This window comes from Globicephala melas, chromosome 10 (genome assembly GCF_963455315.2).
Source record: "Globicephala melas chromosome 10, mGloMel1.2, whole genome shotgun sequence".
NCBI classification, from domain to species: domain Eukaryota; kingdom Metazoa; phylum Chordata; class Mammalia; order Artiodactyla; family Delphinidae; genus Globicephala; species Globicephala melas.
Window position 1 is genome coordinate 46839407 of NC_083323.1, and position 6000 is coordinate 46845406.

General features: G+C 38.6%; 1 protein-coding gene across 2 annotated transcripts in view; it reads right to left on the reverse strand.

The window, feature by feature from the left end:
* Positions 1 to 5706, reverse strand: part of RAB3IP (RAB3A interacting protein) — a 71245-nt gene extending 65539 nt beyond the window's left edge. The window contains exon 1 of one of the 2 annotated variants that reach the window (XM_060307124.2): positions 5596 to 5706. The gene's annotated coding sequence lies outside the window, so the exon portion shown is untranslated. The remainder of the gene's footprint in view (positions 1 to 5595) is intronic. The other variant, XM_060307122.2, reaches the window with a different exon arrangement.
* Positions 5707 to 6000: the final 294 nt, after the last annotated feature.

The window sequence follows — 6000 nt, forward strand, 5'->3', positions numbered from 1 at the left end:
GAACTAGAACAAATAATCCTAAAGTTTATATAGAACCACAAAGAGCCTGAATTGCCACAGAAATCTTGAGAAAAAAAGAACAAAGCTGGAGGTATCACCCTTCCTGACTTCAGAGTATACTACAAAGCCACAGTAATCCTGACAGCATAGTGCTGGCACAAAAACAGACACATAGATCAATGGAACAAAATAGAGGGCCCAGAAATAAACCCATTCACTAAGGTCAATTAATATAACAAAGAGGGCAAGAATATACAATGGAGAAAAGACAGTCTCTTCAATAGATGGTGCTGGACAACTACGTGTAAAAGAATGAGATTAGAACATTTTGTCACACAATATACAAAAATAAACTAGAAATGTATTAAAGACCTAAATGTAAGACCCCAAACCATAAAACTCCTAGAAGAACACTCTTTGACATAAATGATAGCCATATTTTTTTGGATCTGTTACCTAAGGCAAAAAAAAAAATAAAAGTAAAAATAAAAGCAAAAATAAACAAATAGGACCTAATTAAACTTAAAAGCTTTTGTGCAGCAAAGGAAACCATCAACAAGATGAAAAGACAACCTACTGAATGGGAGAAATATTTGCAAATTCTATGACCAACAAGGGGTTAATATCCAAAATATATAAACAGCTCATACAACTCAATATAAAAAAACCAACCCTATCAGAAATTGGGCAAAAGACTTGAATAGACATATTCCAAAGGAGACATACAGAGGCTAATAGACACGTGGAAAGATGCTCAACATTACTAATTGTTAGAGAAATACAAATTAAAACAACAATGAGATATAACCTCACACCTGTAAGAATGGCTATCATCAAAAAGTCTACAAATAACAAATGTTGGCAAGGATGTGGAGAAAAGGGAACCCTTGTACACTGTTGGTAGGAATGTAAATTGGTGCAGCCACTCTGGAAAACAGGATGGAGGTTCCTCAAAAAACTAAAAATAGAACTACCATATGATCCAGCAACTCTACTCCTAAGTATATATCTGTAAAAAAATAAAAACACTAATTTGAAAAGATACAAGCACTCGTGTGTTCATAGAAGTGCTATTTACAATAGCCAAGATATGGAAGCAACTCAAGTATCCATCAACGGATGAATGGATAAAGATGTGTTACATATATACAATGGAATATTACTCAGCCATAAAAAAGAATGAAATTCTGCCATCTGCAGCAATGTGGATGGACCTAGAGAATATTATGTTTAGTGAAATAAGTCAGAGAAAGTGATATCACTTATACATGTAATCTAAAAAATAATACAAACGAATGTATATAGCAAAACAGAAGCAGACTCACAGATATAGAAAACAAAACTAGTGGTTACCTGTGGGGAGAGGGAAGGGGAGGAGGAGCATGTAGGAGTACGGGATTAAGAGAAACAAACTACTATGTATAAAATAGATAAGCAACAAGGATATATTGTACTTCACAGGGAATTATAGCCATTATTTTGTAATAACCTTTAAAGCAGTATAATCTGTAAAAATACTGTATCAGTGTGCTGTATATCAGAAACGAATATAATATTCTATTATATTAAATCAACTATACATCAATAAAAAGATAATAAATAAATATTTAAAAATAATAATAATTTTGTCTTTCCTACTTTGTCTGATCAGTATTTTACATAGTTTCAGGCATATTTTGATTTTTATTTTACAGCAGGTCTATGTTATTAAGCTTCTCCGAGAAAGAAATCAAAAGTGCCCAAGAATAAAGAATATTTCATATTCTATAACACAATAAAATCTACTGTTTAAAGGTGTTAGCTGACTCTTAAAGTGATGTGCTTATTAAGGTCAAGAAAATTGAAGATTTCAGAAATGCCATAGTTAACCATTTAAGGGAAAGTGGGGGAAGGGTACCAGAGAGATCAGAAGCTATAGCAGTGCACTGGACAGTGAAGAGGACGAGCTGTCCTAGAAAAGAGGAGAAGCAGATGGAGTCCCTGTTGCTTCCCATAAGGGGTCATTACCTTCAAAACTGTCAAGATGTCAAAGCATTTACAAGATTAAAAATATACATATAAGGTAAAACAGTTTTCCTCTAAAACATACCTAAAACCCAAGGTGTTTTCTGATGTAGGAGACATGTAAAATTTCCCACGAGGTGGTGTTTTTCGTATCAATGAACACTTCAAGCCCAATGTTAGGGAATGCACAGTATCTTCCTCATGTTCTCACCCCTAGGCTATTGCCTGACTAGTTATATCTGCCTAAATAATAGAGGTAGGGAAACCCAGGCTGGGCAAAGTCAGAATGCATGGAATTTCATTTCTGTATTTATTCAAGACATTTATTCACTGACAAGATAACTCAGATGGAAAGGCTTTGTGCATATGCAAAAATGGAAAGTAATCTCCGCTCAGGGCTAGGAGTCACCTGTAGAGTAGCATGCCTTATCAGTGTTGTAGACCTCCATTTGAAAACCCAGCAGATCCCAGTCAGGGGCATAAGCCCAGAACTGCCAGACCCTGTGCAAAACGCAATGGGACATAATTAATGCAGCCGCAAGGATCAGATCAGTAAAGCTCCAGACAAGTGTGGAGACTGATTTCAAATAAGATCTTTCGTTTCAAATTACTTTTAACACTTTAGATTTGTCCTGCAGAAAGACTGTACATGCTCCTTAAAGATAATTACTATCATGTGGGAAACTGGGGACAGCTTGAATGTCCCTCATAAGGAAATGGCAAAATAAATTATGGCATATCCATTCTCTGGAATCTTAGGCATTTGTTTAAAAGAATGAGTTTCGTCTCAAAATCCTGGCAGGGAAAAATGGCTACTTTTTTTTAACAAAACAAATATCAGAACAATGTGTATACGATTCCATTTTTACAGATTTTTCCATTTTTGCAACATTTCCATTTTGCAAAGCAAGTTACTGGATGCAATCTTTGTGCACCTTCTCAGATTTCCTCTACTGCCTCTTTTTTTCTGAAGGGAACCTCAACACCCTTATTACACCCTGACCACAATCATTGCCTTTGCTGAGCTCCCTGAGATGGCTGGAGTTCAAGTTGGAACTTTGGGCCTGCGTAGCCCTTGCTTCCCACACACTGAGTCCTACCAACATCAAGTCATCACTTGAAATGCCACACTGTGAAGCATAGGAATTGGCTTCCTGGGTGGCTGTCAAGGGCTGAAAATATGGAGAGTTACTCTGCTATGAGGTGAAACTTGGCTAATCGGAAGTGAAAGGCAGGAGGCATTTGAGCAGAAAAATTCCCTCCCCTCCCTCTCTGCAGTGGACCACTCTGAAGTGTGATTTCTTCTTGCAGCCCTTCCAGACACACCTTCTGCTCACCTGCTATGTCTTTACCAGGCCTATTGTGAAATGTGGCCAGAGCAGTGACACATCACATCACACTGCTTTGCATCTTTCTTACCTCACTTCCACTGTTTCCTCACCCTCACCATCTTCAGCTTGCATTTCCCAAGTAAAGAGGCCACATGTTAATCCTTGCCTCTGCTTCTCCAGTCCAGAGGACCCAAGCCAAAACCACGAGCAAACTAGATATTGAGGCTCTATATACATTTGTAGTGAATGTATTACACATGCGTAGACCTAACTCTTTGCTTGTAAATGCATAGAAATATGAGAAGGATACACCTCAGACCTTAAACAGTAGTTCGCCTTTGCTTACGTTTTTTAATAAATATGTATTACCTTTATGTATTTATCTAAACAGTAAGTTAATACCATAAGACCATGCCATATTAACAAGCCTAGCATATGCTCCCCTGCTTTACTCCTTTGCAGGCAATAAATCATTGTATTTCTCAGGCAAAATTAGTCTATAATATTCTTAAAATTTTTAATCTGTGTGACAGTTAATCACACACTTCCCCCACTCACACACAGCCACCCCCGACACACACAAATACACACACTTCCTCCCTGCTGGCAGACAACAGTTCTATTTGTATTCACCCTTCCAGTTGTTCCCCTTGTCACCTTGGGAGCATGAGGGACAAGCCAAAAAAAGTGCAGAAAAGCAGATCAGAGCCATGATATCATGAAGGTCGTGTATTAAGCAACAGTGAAGACTCCCACCCCCAAAATTCTTGGTTTGTGAGATAAAAAATGTGCTCAGGGCTTCCCTGGTGGCGCAGTGGTTGAGAATCTGCCTGCTAATGCAGGGGACACGGGTTCGAGCCCTGGTGTGGGAAGATCCCACATGCCGCAGAGCAACTGAGCCCATGTGCCACAGCTACTGAGCCTGCGCGTCTGGAGCCTGTGCTCCGTGGCAAGAGAGGCCACGATAATAAGAGGCCCATGCACCGCGATGAAGAGTGGCTCCCGCTCGCCACAACTAGAGAAAGCCCTCACACAGAAACGAAGACCCAACACAGCATAAATAAATAAATAAATAAATAAATTTATTAAAAAAAAAAAAATGTGCTCAGTGTTTAAGACACTTTAAATTGTATATTCTGTTAGTTGCCTTCAAACCATCCTGGGGTGACTCTTTATATGTATATGTATGTGCGTGTGTGTATGTCTGACTTTATATACATAATAATATGTAATGTACTATATATATTACCATCAGATACAGGGTATCATGAGAAGTTATATTTGTCTTATTTACCTTCATGTCCTCAGCTCCTACCATGGCACCTACACATTGTAGGAGGTCAACAAACATTTCTTGAATTGAACTGACAAACTCCATTCACCTCAATCTGTAATTTACATATTATACATCCAGTGGGAGGTTATAAAATAACAGAGAAGGTAAGGTACACACAAGAAAATCCAAATCACTTCTCATCCAAAAAGCTTAAGGCTCTCAGTAAAGTTAACAATAATCACCAAGCTGCATTATTTAAATCATATCATATTGCACTGTCTACAGGGTAGCAGCAAACTGCAGTGAAAATTAAAAGATCAGACTCCTGTTTCCATATTTTTCTAGATATAACCAATTAAAAACAACTTTTAAAAGAATTCTGGTTTTGGTACAGTAATCATAGTAAATACTTGAAAAGAAGAGTATAAATAAGATATTAAGACAACGGAAATAGATGAGTCACAAACAAAGAGTTCAGGTGGGTGATGGAAGCAGCAGTTACCCCAAGTGAGAGCTATCATTTCGTGACCTAGATCAAGGCCCTTGTCCTAAACCCAGTCTGACAACCCTCCCCTTTAGTAGCTCCAGAACTGCAATAACAAAACTTAGTCAACTTTAACTTACAGACACAAGCGGGAAAAATGGTCGATACAGGCAAATGATATTCATATATGCAATTTTTATTATCCTGGTACAATGTGGCAGGAAATATTCTAAGTGCTTGAGATTCAGCAGTGAAGCAAAGGGACAAAAATCCCCACCCACATGGCGTTTATATTCTAGAACTGGGGGGGAGTGGGTTGGAAGGACAGTAACCAAAAATTTCAGAAATTCATTTTAGCCCTTAGTTTCTTAGCAAGGCTAGCTCTGAAAAAAACTTGTTAGCAGCAGAGTTCTGTTGTTTTCTCCCCCCATCACTCTCTAGTCTGGCCCCTTTTGCACCATGCTTCGCAGCTTCCCCGCCCCAAAAGCCCAACTACTTACTTGGGGCTGTGTGTCTGGTCAGCTGAATCTCAAGGTCTTGTGATGGAGTCCGCTAATCTGTTGCTGTTTTGTTTTGTTTTGTTTCTAAAAAGCTCTCCAGATGGCTCAGATGATCAGCCAGCCTGCTCCAGTTCTCTCTCTCCTCCTTGTAACCACCCATCAGAATTTACCCAATTTGTGTCTTTTTCCCCAAAATATGCTTACTGCATTCCAAGGTGGTGCTATTAGCTCAAACTAATGTGTTACCTCATTTACTAAGTTCATAATACGAAGGGTCTCTGACATTTGCAGAGTGCTTTTGTATTAACAGAGCATTTTCACATACAGTGACCATTTTGTTCACCCTACTACCTCCAGAGATAGGGCAGGGCAGGTTTTGTCTCCCTCTTTTTAGACTAAACCTCA